This window comes from Parasteatoda tepidariorum, chromosome 5 (genome assembly GCF_043381705.1).
Source record: "Parasteatoda tepidariorum isolate YZ-2023 chromosome 5, CAS_Ptep_4.0, whole genome shotgun sequence".
Taxonomy (NCBI): domain Eukaryota; kingdom Metazoa; phylum Arthropoda; class Arachnida; order Araneae; family Theridiidae; genus Parasteatoda; species Parasteatoda tepidariorum.
In genome coordinates this window covers 73,891,830-73,911,425 of record NC_092208.1, presented here as the reverse complement: position 1 = coordinate 73,911,425, position 19,596 = coordinate 73,891,830, and positions in this window count along the sequence as shown.

Here is a 19,596-nt window from a genome sequence, read left to right as displayed (position 1 = left end):
ATTTAGAGCCTTAATTCATGAGATAAATCAAATTGATGATCATTATTTAAATGGAAATTGGGACATAAAGCCAAATATATGGTTATTGTTAGAGGGGGATTGGCTGATATTACTGGATTTAAGCTTGACATTGCTCTTAAATCACATAAAGTAACAAAACCTGTAATTTTAGCTTTTTTCTCTCTCCATAAAACGCATTATTTATTCTTAAATAATACCAGATAAGTAATTTAACCATGCATTTTATATATCATACATAAGTTATTCATATTTGATGGCATAAAAATTCATAGAATACAATATCGATTTGATCTAATTACAAATAAGCTCTTAATAATAGAATGTGCTAGAGTTTTTTAATTAAAAGAATTTTTTACTCCCCTGATTTCAGAGACGTGTTCTTTTATTTAACAGAATTGCTTTATTTTAGAATTTGAATAACTATTTTGTAGATCTTCATACTTTAAAAGCGTACAAATTTCTTTCATATTATAGAATCTCTTTATTTAGAATTTTTAAAATTATTTAGTAAATCTTTATGCTTTAAAAGTGTACAAATTTCTTTCATATAACAGAATCGTTTCTTTAGGAATAACGCACATTAACACTACAGTTATATCTCAGATTTTGTTTTAAATGCATAATACGTATAGAGCTAAAAAAGATCACGCTTTTCGTAATCAAGTAAGCGTGAAGTTTATTAACATTACAGTTGAATCCCTCAGTGATTTAAGACAACTTTGTTTCAAGAACTAGGTTTACAATAGCTTTGAAAGCATGCATCATTAACAAATATTAGTTAGTATCAAACATTTTTGTGTGCTTTTTCTCTAAATCACTTTAGCTTTAAGTGCTTCTGATAACTTTTCTCAACATTGTGCATTAGAATTATAATAAATAAATCAATTATATACTTTTTGTATCGTATAAACTGAAAATACTACTTTTACTGAGTTTAACAACCAACAACAAAGACGTCTTCTAAATTATCGCTAATAAAACACCTTTGATCGTGAGATGCATTATTCATTGCTAATTATTTCTTAATAGGAAATATTGAGCAACAAGCGGAATGAAAATGGAAACCGTTTGGTAATAGCGAAAAGATGAGCAAAAACTACGTATATGGTGTTATTTAACATTTAATAAATTATATTTATGTCTTTTCAGTATTGAAAGCAGAAATAATGTAAGTAAAACAGAGATATAATATTTTCAGTCTTTTTGGAATTTTATTTAAGTCCTAATTGGGTACTTGCTACTCGAGGAGAAGAACGCCGTTGAAATAACATGATTGGGCTTGATCACGTGGTTGTGCTTGGTGTGTTAACGTTTTGGCTATTTTTTGGATCAGATTTAATTGGATACCAGCATGTAACGTCACGCAGGTGTGTCGAACCAGATTGGCTGCTGAATCGTAGCATAGGCAATTGATTTCATGCTGAATGAGTTTTTGGATCAGAATTAATTGCATGCTTGCAAGAGACATGAGTTGCTGCTAAATCATGGCATTAAAACATGCTACGGCTTTCCCTCGCATGACGTCACTTGCATGTATCCAATTGTAGTCGAAGTCTGTTTAATAATACTTAAAAACTCGTTTGCTGAGCTAAAATGTATTCTAATAATATTGGTTAGTTATTTCCTTTATGTTCTTTTAGTTGCAAAATTCCATGTCTTGCAGAGGTAGACAAAATCCATAATGGTGTTCACTCTCAAAAAGTCAATAAGTGTGCTTATAAAGATCATATTTTGTGAGTCCTGGGCAATCGAGGATATGTTCTTATCATCAGGTTCGAAATACGCTTACAGGTATCCAATTAAATATCATTTAGACCTCATTTAACTCATGAAAAGGCATAAGAAAACTTCACTTTTTCTCGAATTTCAAGTATCTAATAGGCAAAAAATACGAATAAATTTGATTTTACAGTAAATTTATCGATAAGTTTAAAGCTTGTACGTTTGATTTCCCCATTGTAATTTTACCATCCGCCATTTTCAAAAAGAGCATAGATGGCGCTGGCAAAACTTGTTCTAACAGTCAGGGATAGCTGTTACAAATATAAATAGAATATTATTTGTGAAAAAGTGATGTGCATGTGATGACAGAGCCTTCAAAAACCAGCCATAAATTAAAAATCTAAAAAATCTAAAACTGTCTAATTTATAAAGCCTAATTTAAACTTAAAAATTTTCCTTTCCTCTATTTTTGAACTTTGCTCTATAGATTCTGTTATTCTATGTATAATTTATTCCTAAATATTTTGAGTGAGAAAATGATAGTATTTAAAGTTTGGCTATATTTTTGACTTCTAAATAATGAGTTCAATAGTTAATGAGTAAATAATTCTGTAGTTATATTCTATAGTTAAGGAGTAAATTCTATGGTTAATGAGTAAAAGGAATCAGTAACCTAAAACCGAGAGAAATTTTTCAATTAAATAACACTGGGGAAAAAATTCTTTTCGCTGCATTTGCATTTATACAAGTACATTATTTTACCTAATTCCGGTGTGGGAATTTTAAATTATTTTTGTTCAGAAAGCTTCAAATTGTTTTTCAAAAAAATATTTTTAGTTCAGTTTAATTTTTGTTAGAATGTGCAATTTTACAAAGAACGATAGTGCTTATATACATTTTCATACACTTGTCTGATTCTTTGAAAATACGACTTAAGACAAAAAACATACGACTTTAACTTAAATGTATTATCGCGTACTTCCTACTATGCCTTACGTAGCTGAGAAGTAGGGGAACTTAGTATTCACTAGTAGAATTTAAGAAAAAATCCTGGCTAGAAATTTATTAGCAAAATGAATAAAAATTATAGGTTGTAAGGAGAAACTGATTCAAGATTTGAAATCTGGGATATAACAATGTATAAGTTCTGTTCGAAAATTTTATATAACAGAAAAAAGACCCCCATTGTAATTTATATACAGGTAGAAAATTTTTAGATGATTTTCAATTAAGTTTAGGATTATTTTCCCCCTGATTTAAATGTAAAATATTAAATGTTAAACTACTTTAGACGCATACTTTTTTAATTACAGACAATTAAACCCTTATTTTTATAAACAACTTATTCGATGTGTAAAAATTATTCACATTAATTTCTTTTTAGTTAATGATTACTTTGACCTTTATGCTATATTGAAAAATTCACGTTAAATTTTTTCAAAAAAAGAAGAAGCTAAAATGAGTTTTTGTTAAGCAGTTTCTTGCAAAAATGTGTTCAGATGCTTCTTACTTCCTTAAAAATAATAATACACAAGACTTTAGAAGTATGAAATATAATGGTTCTTTTAGTACACAATTTTGAAAATGCCTCACTTTCAGAAACAATTTCTTGCGAACAGTTTCAAATTTTTGCTGTAAAATAGAAGGAGTCGTGTACAGCTTTAAATTGCATATCATATGGCATATAATTTTACCGAGTGTCTAAAAAAGCAGCCAACGTTTTAAAAAATTAAATAAAGCAGAGTGGTTTGTTACGTTCTGCTTAAGAAGCTTGTATTTTCCTCCCACTGAATTTCAAAATTAACTTCAAAGTTCCTTCAGAGATGGGGCTGCTGACTAAAAAAATTTTAAAAGAAGGTAAATTGAACTAACAGCGTATTGCAGCTTGAAAGTAAAATCAACATAACAGCGAGGTAATATTTTCAGTTAGTGCGGTCTGCAAAGCATCAGAATTTATGTTTTACAATTTTTTTCAATCATCAGCATCAAACGTTGACAGGTTTGTAACTAATTTCGAAAGTTGCCAGGAATAAATTTCTAGTTTCATATGAAGAATCACAACAAGCAGCAAACCGCTTATTTCTCTCTTAGCTTCCCGTTTTCTGTAATTGAGTTTGTAAGTCATCGGCGATTTTTTTAAACACTAGGTATTATGTTTTTATTTATAATATTTATGGTTATATGTTTTTTTATATACTTAAAAATTTTGTATCAACAGCTTTAATATTTTTTTACAAAACTTAATTAAATATAAGAAGACAAATTTTTTTCTTCTAAACTCTCTTAAAGATAACAAGAATGTACATTACTTCCACAATAAATCTTTATTTTGTAGCATGGTGCTTTTATTATAGCCTAATTAATTTTTAACGATTATGCTTTTTCTAACAGAATTCTTCTTTTAAAATTATTTTTATGGTTTCATAAAAAATGAAGTATGTTCAATTGTTTATAGCAAGTTGTAAGGAAAACAATTAACTCAAAAATGCTCTTTTAGTTCAAACGTATGTTGAACCTAAAAGTACTATTTTGAAAAACGCTTTATAGCTATAATAATTTATGTAACAGGATCCCTTTATAAAAAAAAAATTCTTCAGTAATTCTTTAAAAATAGTAACTATGAGGTTATGTTTAATGACTCATAATTAGTTTTTTCTCTGCTTTATATTGCTTTGCGTAAAATACGAAGAAGAAAAAAAATGATTGTTACATTTTCAATGAACGTACCGTAAAGAAAGTCACAAAAAGAGATATTTAAACTAAAGAAAACCCACTTTTTTGTTGTATTTTATAAAAAGTTTATTAGTCAGTGTTGTTCATTCTTCAAATAAAATATGAGTTTGAATTTAATCTACTTTTGATGCCTATTTTATTATGCGGATAAAAGGTAAATGTGATTTGTTAATAATCTAAAAATGAATAAAGATATCTGGCTTTTAATTTTCAGTGTTTACTTCTGAAAGTGGATTATCTAAATATTTAAAAATTACTTGGTAACACTCTAACATTCCACTTCTATTATGAACTTCAGAAGTATGATGTCGAAAAGATATATTTTCTCAACTTAAAACATACTCATTTTTGCCTATACACTGAAAAAATAACTGTAAATTCTACAGATGAGAAACTTATTTTTCACACTAAAAAACGCTAACTATTTAATGAAAAATATAGATTTGTTTTCTTTTTTTCTCCGTAATCCATGCATTGCGAAAAAAATTTCCGTTCTTTTTACAGATTTTCTCTCTATATTTGACGGTTTAAAGCTGTTTTGTTGATGAAAACGGATTAAAACCGTTAATTAAAATTCTGGTATTGCCATGCGGTTTTGCTTATCCGACGATAACTCCTCTTTTTTCAAATCATTTTACGATTATTTTCTATACTTGCTCTTATTTTTCACCAATTATTTTATGGTTTTGAGCATAATATAAATAAAACTGCGATTCGATTTTATGGTCAGATTGATACTCTACCTGATTATTATATTTTCCTTAGATATAATATTAGGTAAGTTAGTTGCCAGACACTTCTATACGGGTGGGCCTCTATAGTTTGGAACGCTTTTACACTTAGATATTATTTTAATAAGTAAGACTTTTAAAGTAAATACAGTTAAAGAACTTTTTCCATGCTGAGACACTAGTCATGGTGGCTCAGCGAATAGAGCTTTCGCCTTTCTATGAAGTGAACCGGGCTAGTATCTCAGCGATGGCTGGTCGATACGAATTCCGCATCCGGTTTGCAAGGACCACAGTGCTGACGTGAAATATCATAAATCGTACTCCGATCCGGAGGGATTGGGGTTCGATCCTCGACTCCACTTAGACCCACCAAATACATGCGGTATACGTACTCATAAAATGTGTGGAATTGAAACTCCTGTGGTCGGTTGCTGAGCAGTAACATGGGTACAGGAATCTGAAGAAAATCTCCTTCCCTTTCTGATCCATGTCTAAATTGAGGAAGTGGCCTCACAAATCAAATCCTCTCAGCAGAGAGAATCAAAATTGTGATGGCATGCCATCGGATCATCCTCGGGCATGTTTCACAGACCGTCACCTATAGCCCATTGTGTAGCTCTAATGCGATGTAAATAAAGTACCTACCTATTGCTCTCTAACATATAATTTGTTCGCTATTAACGGAAAAAATGTAGCATATTAACAAACATCTGAAACAATTCGTAACTTATTTCATCGTCTTTTAGATGTTTTAAATACATAAACGAAATTTATTTAATTACATTGCTGTAAGTGTTATTATTTAATTCTTTTTAAATATACCTGGTGACCAATAATAACGTTAGATTTCCTACTTATATCGTAAGTTATTTCCTATCTTCTTTTTAGCAGTTCTCCTATAAAAGTACGTTAAAAAGTATCAAACACTTTTTTCTGATTCTCTTAAAAATATATTTACTTAGTATCTGTAGGAATTATTCCCTTTTTCGCTCGCTTTAAATCAAATACTTTTCTGTTTAAGAGTATTTTATTGAATTTCTATTCAAATCTTTACTATTGAAAAAAACATAAATACCAAAGAAGCCAAAAAATAAATTTTGATTTTTCTCTTTTAAGTGTTTTCTCAAGATAAATTTTGTGGGCATCCATTTTTTTTTGTTTTATTGAAGAATAAAAAAAAGTGTTAAAATCGAATTGATTTTTTTGATACATTATTCACTATTCTCTTTTTTATTTTCCTCAGTTTTTGACTGGTTTGAAAATAAAATTCGCAATAGTTTTTTTATTGTAAAAAATATCCTTATAAAAGAGAAATATTGCTTATAGACAACCTTCTTTCTTTAAGCAGTGTATAAGTGAATATTTATGATTGCAATATATTACAGTTTATCCCAAACGAGTTATATTGCAGAAGAAGAAAAACGCTAAAAATGCAATGAATAATAAAAAAAAAGAGTAGCTGTTTGTATACCTTAACCCTTTGAAGCAGAACTTTTTAAAACATATTTTTCATACTATTTTCATTGCTTTGTATAAATTTAGATACAAATAAGTGAAAAATATTATGTTTAGCATTTTGATAATTTATGTTTATGAAATATAGCATGAAACTCAGGTGTCTTCTAAAATCCTCCAAACACTGATAACTTTTTTCACGCAATGATTTTTCAAATTTACAGTTATTTAGATTTAAGTTAAAAGGTGATTCCTCTGCGAAATTTCTAAAATTTATCAAAACAATCAAATTTATCAAATATAAAATAAGTATCAAATTTATCAAAATAAATTGTTGATAATTTTTTAAACGAGGACTGAAAACAAATTTTTTTTTCAGACCAACTTCTTTTGGATTTTATATCTTAGTAGAAATATAATTCTGGAAATTTAAAAGAGGCTTTAGTAACTATCAGACTGATTTTCTATAGTTAAAAATACGGAAATTTAGCAATACTAGAATAATAATAGAATATACTAGCAATTAGAGCGTCAAAAAATATATAAAGGGACGCGGTGTTCCATCAGCGTCGAAGGATTAAACTGGATGCAAAAATTTATTTTCAAACTGTACATATTATCTTTCTAAAAATAAATAGTATAGAACTTAAAGCAAACGAATAGCCAAACTAACTAAAATATTTTTAAAACTTTTGAGAAGTCGCCAAGTGGGTGAGATTTTTTCGCCGAAATAAAAATCATCAAAATCAATGAATAATTCGGAATTTTTGCAAAATTTTTCCATACATGGTAGAGTAAGAGTACTTGTAGAATATTACAAAATTAAATAAAAAATACTTTCCTTTTTCAGTTGCCTTTTCACCAGTATCGTTTTTAGCATAGAGGTTGCTGTCTAACTATAAGCAAAATTTAACCTAATTAGTCAAGAAAACTTGTTACAAACTCAGAACATTTACAAAAATAGCATATTATACACTATGAAATGTTATTTTAGATGACAACAAAGTTTCTGAAAAAGGACTTTAATGTTTCAGAGAATCTCAAAAGAACAGGGTCAGTAAAACTCCAATGTAAACCACCAATTACGAGAAGAAAAGTAAATGTGATAGATATTTATAGAATATTTATAGAAAACGGGTCATTTTATTGTTTCTTGTTCCCTATTATTTTATGTATTTATAACTTAATTAATTTCTCCAATTTCATAAGGGTTTTTCAGGGTTCTTTAAAATAATTAAAAAATAATCTAAACCAGCATATCATTCCTGAAAAGTTATAGATGTACTACTATAATACATTCTTTTATAAATGTTTTTTTTTTAGAAAAGGTCAAAACACCCAGTTTTACCCCGCTAGTGGGGTCAAACTACATGACAGACGTCGTGAATTAATCACTAACAACGCGCCAATATGGTTGGTACTTATTTTTCTTAACTTGTAAAGTGTAATTCAGAAATTGTCCGCTGGAAAAAACTTATTTTGATATAATCGAGGTATCCGGTCTCGCCGCACTACCCAGTCCTACCCTGCTCTACCCTATTTTATTTTATAAATAAGTAATAAATGAGTAGTAATCATGGGGCTTGGTGAGAGAAGTGAGTAGAGAGCCTTTAACTCTACTTATGATTTTTTTCTTTTGGAATTTTGGACTGCAACAGCAAACTATTTTTCTTTAGCTATTTAAGTTATATTTAGAAGCCGGGATAGACTGGTCGGTAGGGTGCTGGGCCCACGCCCGAGAGTTCGTGGGACCGAACCCCGCCGGCCTGTGTAGTAAAGTGACTGATGCACGTTAAATCTGTCGAGTCGAGAAAGTCCTCCATGTTCCCATAACAAATCAATACCTCTGGGAGTACTGGGTTGGAGATCGATCGTTCTCTGATTCAGGTTAAAATTACAATCGTTTGATGAATGGATGTATGAATGGGTTCACCGTATAAACGGGTGTGACGTATGGTGTGGCAGAAGTCGAATTCTTGGCCATAGATGGAGCCACTGGGAAACAGGAACAATCGCACCCCCTCTGCCTAAACAGGCATAAATCAACAACAACAAGTTATATTTCTTATATGATAAATGAAAGAAAAAAAAGTAGCTTTTAAGTCAATAAAAATGAATTTTATATTGAATAAAAATTTGTTTTGTGAAGCAATAAGCACTTATATTTTATTTTATTTGTTATCATAGTTCTGTGTACTATTGCGGTTATTAATGATAAGAAAATCAGGGTTATTCGTTTATTTGTACGTATATATTTATTTTTTGTATAATATAAACGACAAAATAGAATTAAAAATTGCGAATCCATTTTTATTACTCTATTTAAAGCCGATTACTCACACCTGTTTAAAGCCTAAACAGAATCTCTTGGGTAAAGGGGGGGTAGAGGTTAGAAAAGCAAGGTTTGACAAACTTAAACTTACCCAATAACGGATAACATAATGTCCCAGAAGAATTTTAAAGGAATTTAAGCCACCCTTTCATTAACGATTTGATCCACGTACATTTAAAAGTTTGAGTAAATATTTGAATTTGAAAAGCTTTGAAGGTAGGTTTCTGCCTCTGGAGAGAGAATCTATGGTAGGAAGATATGAAACAGCCATTAGGAGAAATCGAATACACTTACTTTCTGGAATATTCGTTTCTCACTGAATAGTGGAAAATGCAACAAACTACTTATGGATTTCCATATTTATGAAGTTTTAGTTTGAATAATAAAAGGTAAAAGAGGAAATTTCAGAGTGTTTGGTTTAAAGTGCACGACTAATTTGTGCGTCGATTTGTACTTCGAACGAAATATTCTTCTGATTCATCCTTTTTCTCTGAAAGTTTCTGTAGCTTGTGATAGTATACTTATTGGTTTTTTTAATGAATCCGAATGGTGACGACATAATTTCATTGAAAAAAAGCCTGAAATAAAATTTTTATTTTTATGTTTCAAGCAGGTTTCTTAAAATTCGAAGCCTGAAGTAAAGTTTAAAAATTCAGCCGTCCGACTTGTGTAAGGGTCAGGGAACAGGCCTTGCATCAGAAAGGTTCTGGGTTCGATTCCCGTGCAAGGCATGGATGATCCTTTTTCTCTGTACTATCTGCGTGAGCAACGTTGATCCACGTAATATGGTGCCCCTGAAAGAGTGGCTGACAAATCTGCCTTTAAGATGCCTGTATGACATAGGTCATTCTCCAGGTGGGCATTGAAAAAAAATGTTCGAAAATTAATGAAATATTTTTAAACGCGAAGCGCGGATTTGGGCAACTACAACTACAATTACAACTTTTTCAAGATCCGATAACAGCTCTAGTACAAATTGCAATGTATATATTTTAAAGCAATTTTTTTATAGATCAAAAATGTGATTATCTGTGTTTTGGATTAGAACCTTAAAAAAATTTAAAAAAGACAACGAAATAAAATTAAATGTATATTTTAATATTGAATTTTTAAAGAAAAATTTAGAGAACCTGCATAGACAAAATAATTAAAATCCAGCAGATGAGAGGCCTGATAATAACTATAGGTATGACGACAGTTACTTTTTAAAAAATAAATGAATCAATTAAAAAAATATTAAATAAATAAATTTGTTCAAGGTTGAGGGTAAAAGTTCGACAGTGTGAAATGGCCTAGCTGTGTAGTAGTAAATCGAAGGAAATTATTGGCATGGGATAGATTGATATGGAATAAGGTACTTGAGACAGCCAAGCATGGCTGTCTCGAATACCTTATGCCACTGATAAAAAAAGAAGGATAATAGAATAAAAAATAAACTAGAAATTTAGTGCATAAATTTGGGGAAATTGAAGGAAACAGATTTGCTAGAAGATCTGAATTGGGATTTGGAGATACGTTGCTGTTGTCTTACGTCACTTGTCAATATTGACAAGCCAGTTTTAAGGCAAAGGGGTACCCTTTTTTGTGTTTTCCAGTGGCGCCATTTATGACCGAGAATTCAACTTTTACTACGCACATACGTCACAGTCCGTTTTACAGGGAGGACACATTCACAAACCACCCATTCATCCTCACAGCGTAATTTTGACCCGAACCAGAGCACAATCAATCTCCGATTCAGTACCTTTAGAGGTATTGATTTGGAATGGGAACTGGGAGAACTTTGCAACCCCTACAAATTTTATCGCGCAGTAGCTACAATTTTGTACGCGGGGAGTCTTCTGTCGGCGAGGATCGAACTCACGATCTCTTACACTAAGGCCCAACCCCCTACCAACCAGACTATTCCTGTCAATGTAGATTTGTATGCATTGTATATTACGCTGCATACGTCACTATAATCATCTGAAATTTTGAATTTTAGAAAATGACTTTAATGCATTTTCTACCAGCTGTAAGTTTTCAAAACAGAAAAGTTTATTTTTTTCAAATAAATCTGGCGTTGTAGCCAGATTTATTTGAAAAAAATAAACTTTTCTATTATTTTTGTATATATATATATATATATATATCTGTATATATATATATATATATATATATATATCTAAGATATAGGATGATAACTTTTTTTTCTTCTGGCTTCCTTCTGAATGAATAATAACTTTTTTTATAAAGACAATAACGAAGATGCTGAAGATTATGGGAGATGTTGCCAACAGAGAATGGTCAGACTCAGAAGCAGCATATAATGATTTNTATATATATACATATTGAATTTTGAATCAATAATTTTGTAAATTAAATAATTTTCAATGAGGAATAACTGTTTTCCTTACATCTAAATAAGTGCAAATTATTTGAAAAATCATTTTTCGGAAGTGAGCCTTGTTTGGAAGATTTTACCTTTAACGCAGAAAAAGACAACGAAGTTTCATGCTGTATTTCCTAACCGTAATTAAATATAATTTTTTCCACTTATTTTCACCTAAATTAATGCTAAATAATGAAAACAATATGAAAAATGTGCTTAAAAAAGTAAATAATTAGGGTAGAAAAATATATTTCTGGAAATATCTATTTTAATATATAGATTCCATCTTCTCACTGTTGCATAAAAACTTTTTAAGTCTCTCCTCTTTTCATCTTTAAGTTCTAAAATTTTATATATTTATAAGATATTTTAAAGCATTATTTTTTACACTATAGTTTTTTAAAGTTTCAAAAAGGAAGATTTTCGGTAAAAATCAAGGTAGGGTATCGTAAGTTTCAATTATAAGTATTTGAAACTCGAAACACAGTCTTAAAAATGTTGAAAAGTTTTTTTTCCTTTAATATATACAATTGATTTGAAATTCTCAAAGGATATTTTGAAGCCGACGTTTGAATGTATAGCAAATATTAGAAGCAAGAGTGTTTGATACATGTGTGAAGTACAACGAGAATGAGAATATGTATTCTAGAAGTCCCGATTTGAATTTTGAGATTCTAACTTTTTGCATATTATAATACAATGTAATGTCTCTTGATAGGTTCCCGCAATTATCTTACAGTTTAAATTTTAGAGAATCATTTCAATATGTTACTTTTAAAACTCGAAAAGTAGGAATTCCTTTTTGGAAAAATGTTAGGGTTTTTGTTACTTCTTTTCATTGTAAATATAATTACTTAAATTTGAAGAAATGTTGGAAAGGAAAGGTTTTTATAATACGATCAAATTGAAATTCTTTGGTAATTTAGAGACGATCTTTGAAAGAAGAGAGCCTATCAGACACAGAAAAGTATATCAAATATTCTCTAACAGATTTAAAATATATGTTACTTAAAATATTAGCCATCTTTATTCACATTTATAGTATTCATTTTCTCTGATAGGCAGCAGTGTACGATACTGTTGTGATTCAACAGACATACAACATTTATCTTCATCAACCGAGCTTTTGACAACAAAGCTTCGTGTAACAATGTGGTGTAATTATTGTGGAACAACCCAATGACGTGTTTATTTCAGAACTCCTTTGAAATTAATAAGATGTTGTTTTAAATGTGAAGGGTACTTTTTTAGTGCATTCACAACATCTTAATCAAGCGTAACACAAACAGCTCTACTGATTTCAAGCTTTAAGCTGCAATATTTGCTTTATTTTGGGCATTTAAAATATTTTCTAGATGTTTTAATTTATTTTCTTAAAAAAAATGTGTTTTCGCACATCATATTACAATCTTTATATTTTTTCTGAAAAGATAACTAAAATTCAATGAAATTCGATCTCCGACGGCCTGCAGTAAATGGTGACTGGTGTATGTTAAATCTGTCTGGTCACAAGGTCCTCCATGTTCCCTCAGAAAATCATGTCTCTGGGGGTACTGAATTGGAGATTGATCGTTCTCTGGCATTGGTCAAAATTAAGATCTGTGGGTGAATGAATAAATGTATGAATGGGTCCGCTCTAGAAAATGGGCTGTGACGTGTGTGTAACTAAAGTCGCACTCTTGGCCATATATGGAGCTACTGAAAAACAAGCAACGCACCCTCTTCGATGAAAATGCTTTTTTTCCCTAGCAGGCCTGCTAGATTAGAAAATGGTATTAGGAACAATAATAATAACAACAACACTAAAACAATATAATACAATTCAGTAAATTTGAATATTAGTTAAAAATGCTGTATAAATTAATATAATTTATTTTTTACACCAAGATGTTGGGAAACTGTAAGGAGAAAAAAAGTACAGTCAAAATTACCCTGATATAGTAAAGTTACGTGTTTCTTGCTCTATGGGAACACCAAATTCTCGATAATTTTTGCCGAAGCGCATTGCTAATGATTTTGGCAAAAATAACAATAAAATGTGTTTTTTTTTATCATATAAATGTTTTTTTTGCCATATGTTTGGCAGTAAGTAAAGTAGAATTTGGTAATTTTATCATGATACCTTGGAGAGTGGTCTAAAAACCATTTATTTGGTTAAATTTATTTTTCAGTTTTGTAGTTATTACAAAATGAGCCATAATGTGTCACGGTGGTGCCAATTCTTGGAAGAGTTACAAAAATCACTTAATTCGAATTACTTTTTTCCTGATTTCCTTTTTTCCTTCTTTCAAGAAATTGAACGAAGACACAGAGTTGAAAATAAATAAATTGAAGTATCCAACTCAATACTTTCCTATTTTAATTACTTTTTATTGTGATAAATTGTTGGCCCTGAAAGAGATACAGAGCTATAATTTTTAAAACAAGAATTTTCGGTAAACTGTTGCTATATGAACAGAAAGAAATTACCAAATGAAAGGTTCAAAAACCGTAAATTTTACCAGACCAAAAACAGAATTGGGTACTTGCACTTAAAGAAGAAGAAAATAGCTTATAGTTACACACGTGACCTTTGACGTCAGGGTCAGCTGATCGTTTGTAAGAAAACTGGCATGTCAGAGTTGAGCAAAATTTCTCCACAAAAATTAGAATGTTAATTAACGTGAAGTTAATTAAATACAGCTCCATCGAATTTATTGAAATATGATTCTATTTCATCTACGTCTGTTATTTAGCTTATTTATCATTTGTTTTTGTATTTTACAACAGAAATGTCATTACTAACAGTACGGTAATTGTTTTTACTAGAATTCTTTTCGTGTGTTCGAATTTCCTCATGATATTTAAGAATGTTTGCGTTTCTTTAAATGGTAGGTTTAAACATTTTCTACTNTGTTTTGGGCATTTAAAATATTTTCTAGATGTTTTAATTTACTTTCTTAAAAAAATGTGTTTTCGCACATCATTATTACAATCTTTTATCTTTTTTTTCTGAAAAGATAACGAAAATTCACTAAAATTCGATCTCCAACGGCCTGTAGTAAATGGTGACTGGTGCACGTTAAATCTGTCGGGTCACAAAGTCCTCCATGTTCCCTTAGCAAATCATGTCTCTGAGGGTGCTGAATTGGAGATTGATCGTTCTCTGGCATTGGTCAAAATTAAGATCTGTGGATGAATGAATAAATGTATGAATGGGTTCGCTCTAGAAAATGGGCTATGACGTGTGTGTAACTAAAGTCGCATTCTTGGCCATATATGGAGCTACTGAAAAACAAGCAACTCACCCTCTTCGTTGAAAATGCTTTTTTTTTTCTCCTAGCAGGCTTGCTGGAAAGGAAAATGGCATTAGGAACAAAAACAACCTCTCAGGAACGTCTCAAGCCTCTAAGAACGTCTTCTGTGAAATCAATGCGAGGCTTTTCAAATTTAGGCACAAAATCATGTGCTTAAATGATTGACAAATCCATTTAAGAACTATTACGGTTCCTTATCCTTGGTGATTACATATACTCGATTAATCAGTGCTTAGTTTTTACTTAGGATTATTTACGCTTATATCGGCACCTTTTAATTTTGTAAGCATTTGTAAACATTTTGTAAGAATTTCGGAATTTGTTTTTAATAATGTTTAATTTTAATTCGTTTTTAAAAACATATAATTTTTTCAACCGGAGAGTTGTGGCAAAATGTTATCCATTTTCAAGGAAAATTTGCATGCTTTTCAAAAATGTTTTTGAAGGACACACTTACAGGATCCTCAGCAAATATTTCGGAATTCTAAAAAGCAATATAATGTTTTAGGCGAAAGTTTTCCAATATATTTTTTCAGGGATAAAATATTAAAATGATTATTTACAATATGGATGTTAAATTCATGTAAATATATAAATACTAAAAATTTATGTTAATACTTTAAAATACTTTTCCAAAATATCGATACGCATGAAAAAGTTAAAAAAATGAAATATATGTATGGTATGATAATGGCATTTTTTATGCAAATTGCTTTTTCTCATGAAAGTGATGGGGTTTTAAAAGATAATATTATAAATAAAAAAATATTAACTTAGTTTTTACTGTCTATAAACAATTTTAAAGGTGCAGTAAGAGCCGGGATAGCCTGGTTGGTAGAGTGTTGGGCTATTGCTCAAAAGGTCTCGAGTTCAATCCCCATTGGCCGAAAACTCTCCATGTAGTAAATGGTGACTGGTGCGCATTAAAATTTTTCAGGTCACAAAGTCCTCCATGCTGTCATCACAAATTATGCCTCTGTGGGTACTGAACTGGTAGTTGATTGTTCTCTGGTTCAGGTCAAAATTATGATCTGTGGATGAATGAATAAATGCATGACTGGGTCCCCCAATAAACGGGTTGTGACGTATGTGTGTAGCAGAACTCGAATAGATGGTGCCACTGGAAAACAAGACCCCCCTTGCCTCAATGGCATTGGACAGAAACAGTAACGGTTTATTTAGTTTGGTTATGCACAACATAGAAATGGTATGATTATTTGAAACATGAAATTCATAAATTCATTCTTTCATTTGAAACATCATTCATTTGATTTGAAACATGAAATTCTTAATAATTATTGTATAGGTAGTATATTGTAAAAAATATTGGATCAAATTACGGTATAAAGTACCAGCATTTTAGAAGCCTCATCTGTATAATCAATTTTTAAAATATAGTAAGTATAAAATTATACAGTAATTTTTAAAGTAATATTTATTTAATTAGAGTGATTCAGCGATTTTACAGTAATTATAACTGTTATCAGTGAATATCAGATTTCAAATCAAATCGGTGTATCAAATTTTTGTTCCGTAACATGTTTCGTTAAAAATTGATTTTTTTCGGTAAAATGTTCTAACACCCTGAGTACCTGTACTGTTTTCGTAATTTGATCTGTGATTTTTTACAATGCTCCAGTATCTAATGTGATTTTTAAATTTGTAGTTTATCAGAAGATGTAAGACATTCAGGATTAATTCTGGAAAATTTTGACAAAATAAACTGTTTTATTTACAGATCAGTTAATCTTGAATGAATTTTTGATCTTGTCATTTTTATTACAGATGCTTAACTCAAACTATGGGGCTCGTGCCTACGCATAGCTACGCTCTCGTACCGCATTGTTTAAGTAACACTTTTTGGCGATGTGACGTTAAAGTATGCGGTTTTTTACGAAAGTTGACATACTGATCTGGAAAAAGTAATAATTTTAAATTAAAATTTAATTATTTTAAATTTAATTCCAAAATTTTACGGGCCACTGTCAAAATTCGTCCGTGTCATACTCTAGCTTATCTGCCATGGGCTGGTGATCTATCATATAATGCAAATTTGTAGATTGGTTAAAAATGTTGTATAAATCAATATCAGTTATTTTTTACTCAAAGATTTTGGGAAACTGTAGGGAAAAAAAAGTACGGTCAAAATTGTCAGGATATAGTAAAGTTACGTGTTTCTTGCTCTATGGGAACACTCAAATTCTCAATAATTTTTGCCGAAGCGCTTTGCTAATGATTTTGGTAAAAATAACAATAAAATATGTTTTTTTTTATCATATAAATGTTTTTTTACCATATATTTGCTTGTAAGTAAAGTAAAATTTGGTAATTTTATCATGATACCTTGGAGAATGGCCTAAAAAACCATTTATTTGATTAAATTTATTTTTCAGTTTTGCAGTTATTACAAAATGTGCGATAATGCGTCATGGTGGTGCCAGTTCTTGGAAGAGTAACAAAAGACACTGAATTCGATTTACTTTTTTCCAGATTTCTTTTTTTCTTTCTTTCAAGAAATTGAACGAAGACACAGAGTTGAAAATAAATAAATTGAAGTATCCAACTCAATACTTTCGTATTTTAATTACTTTTTATTGTGATAAATTGTTGGCCCTGAAAGAGATACAGAGCTATAATTTTTAAAACAAGAATTTTCGGTAAACTGTTGCCAAATGCATGGTTCAAAAACCGTAAATTTTACCAGACCAAAAACAGAATTGGGTATAGTTCGTTCACCAGAAATTGAGACTTGGCTCCGCCTCCTGGGACGCAGAGTTCATTTCCGCGCGGGAGTTAGAAGAGAAGCATCTCCGTTGTTGAAATTGAGACAACCCTTAATTTGCGCCAAACACAAAAAGTGAATTCTTTTTCAGTCACTTACTTTGCTTTATCATCTGTTATTATACCTTTTGTTACACTTGCTAATTAAATAAAGTTTAAAGTTAAAAACTGCTGTTCTCCCAGCGAAATGTCTCATAAAGGACAAACTATTCATTCAAAAGAAAGACATATCATAAAAAATGGTGCAAAATATCATCAAATTAATGAAATATTTATTGTTAAAAAAATTCACATAAAGTTTGCGAAATAAATATTTTTGCCAAACGATCGCCAAATAGCAACATTGTTCAGGATTGCTCATAACCTTCTCCCAAAAATAGCGAAATGGTATCGTCGTATACCACGTGATGAAGGCGGAGCCAAGTGCCAACTCCTGGTGAACGAGCTATACTTACACTTCAAGAAGAAGAAAATAGCTTATAGTTACACACGTGACCTTTGACGTCAGGGTCAGCTGATCGTTTGTAAGAAAACTGGCATGTCAGAGTTGAGCAAAGTTTCTCCACAAAAATTAGAATGTTAATTAACGTGAAGTTAATTAAATACAGCTCCATCGAATTTATTGAAATATGATTCTATTTCATCTACGTCTGTTATTTAGCTTATTTATCATTTGTTTTTGTATTTTACAACAGAAATGTCATTACTAACAGTACGGTAATTGTTTTTACTAGAATTCTTTTCGTGTGTTCGAATTTCCTCATGATATTTAAGAATGTTTGCGTTTCTTTAAATGGTAGGTTTAAATATTTTCTACTCTCTTAGTCATTTATTGAAAAAAAAAAAGATAATTCGAAAGGAATTTATGCGCAACGAAATGGCAATAAACATTAATTTTTAAGGAAAAGATTTTTCGAGTTTACTCTGCATTGAATAGAGAAGAATATTTTACATCATTAATACATTACCATTAGACATATCGCGATGTTTGCTTATGTTTTTAAACGTACATTAATATTCCAGAGAACAGATGCTAAACACATGCAATCGGAAGTATCTCGTACTATGCATTAAGAGAAGTAAGAGATGTAAGTTAATGGAGCTTAAACAAGCTAATGGGCTTTCAAGAATAATAAATGCTCAATAAACACATTTTTCTCATTTCCATTTTATGACTATTCCTTTGTAGGAGGCCTTATCCTTTTTATGTGTTTTCTGACTAACAAAATTTGTTTTTCGTCTTGTTTCCTCAATCAATATTGAATTTTATAAGAAATTAAATAAAGAAGCGGAGGATTTTATTTGCTTATTCAGAACTTTGTTGCTCATTGTGGCGACTTAAAGAAACAGTAACTTAAATAGCGACTTGAAAAAAAATCAAAACGTCTAACACAAAAGAAACAATAAATATAAAAAAAAACAATAACAGGCAAAGGACATCTAACCATCAGTTACCGAAATCCATTTTTACTCAATATTACTTCTTTATTACTATTATAGGGCAATAGGGGATCAAGAGAGGCATAATGTTACTTGTAATAGTCATAGGTGTTGCGAAACACCTAGAATGTTCTTTTACACTATTTGGAGAAAAGTAGTTGCCACCAACCACATTTTTGTTAGTTAGTAACACTAAAATTTATAATGATCGTAAGATATACACATAAGAATTAGTAAATCTATTTTTACGAGACAATAAAGTAAGAATCAGAAATTCAGGTTGCGTACATACACTAATTCCTAAAATAAAATGAGTTTGTGAATCAAACATGCGAATTGCGGGAAGAATATTAAGACGAAATAGAACTAGACTTAAAAAGAGCAAGAGTGGATAGAAATTATACAGTATAAAATTATTTAACACAGTTTATAGAGGTGAGAAAATTAATATATAAATATTTCTGTTACAGCACTAAAAACATACATACATGTAGTTCCTGCAGATGAAAAGCATCATTGAAGAAAACCGTCAACACTCGCGCCAACTCGCTATCAACTGTAAAAAAATATTACAGATGAATTTAAAGCGCGCCAAGATAGCAGTTTTAGGAAGCGAAAATATTTTGAGTATGGTATGGAGGAGAGTGATCTCAGCTTAAACTTACTGCATTTTCCATGTATCGAGCTTATTTAAACCCTCTTAATCATATATGA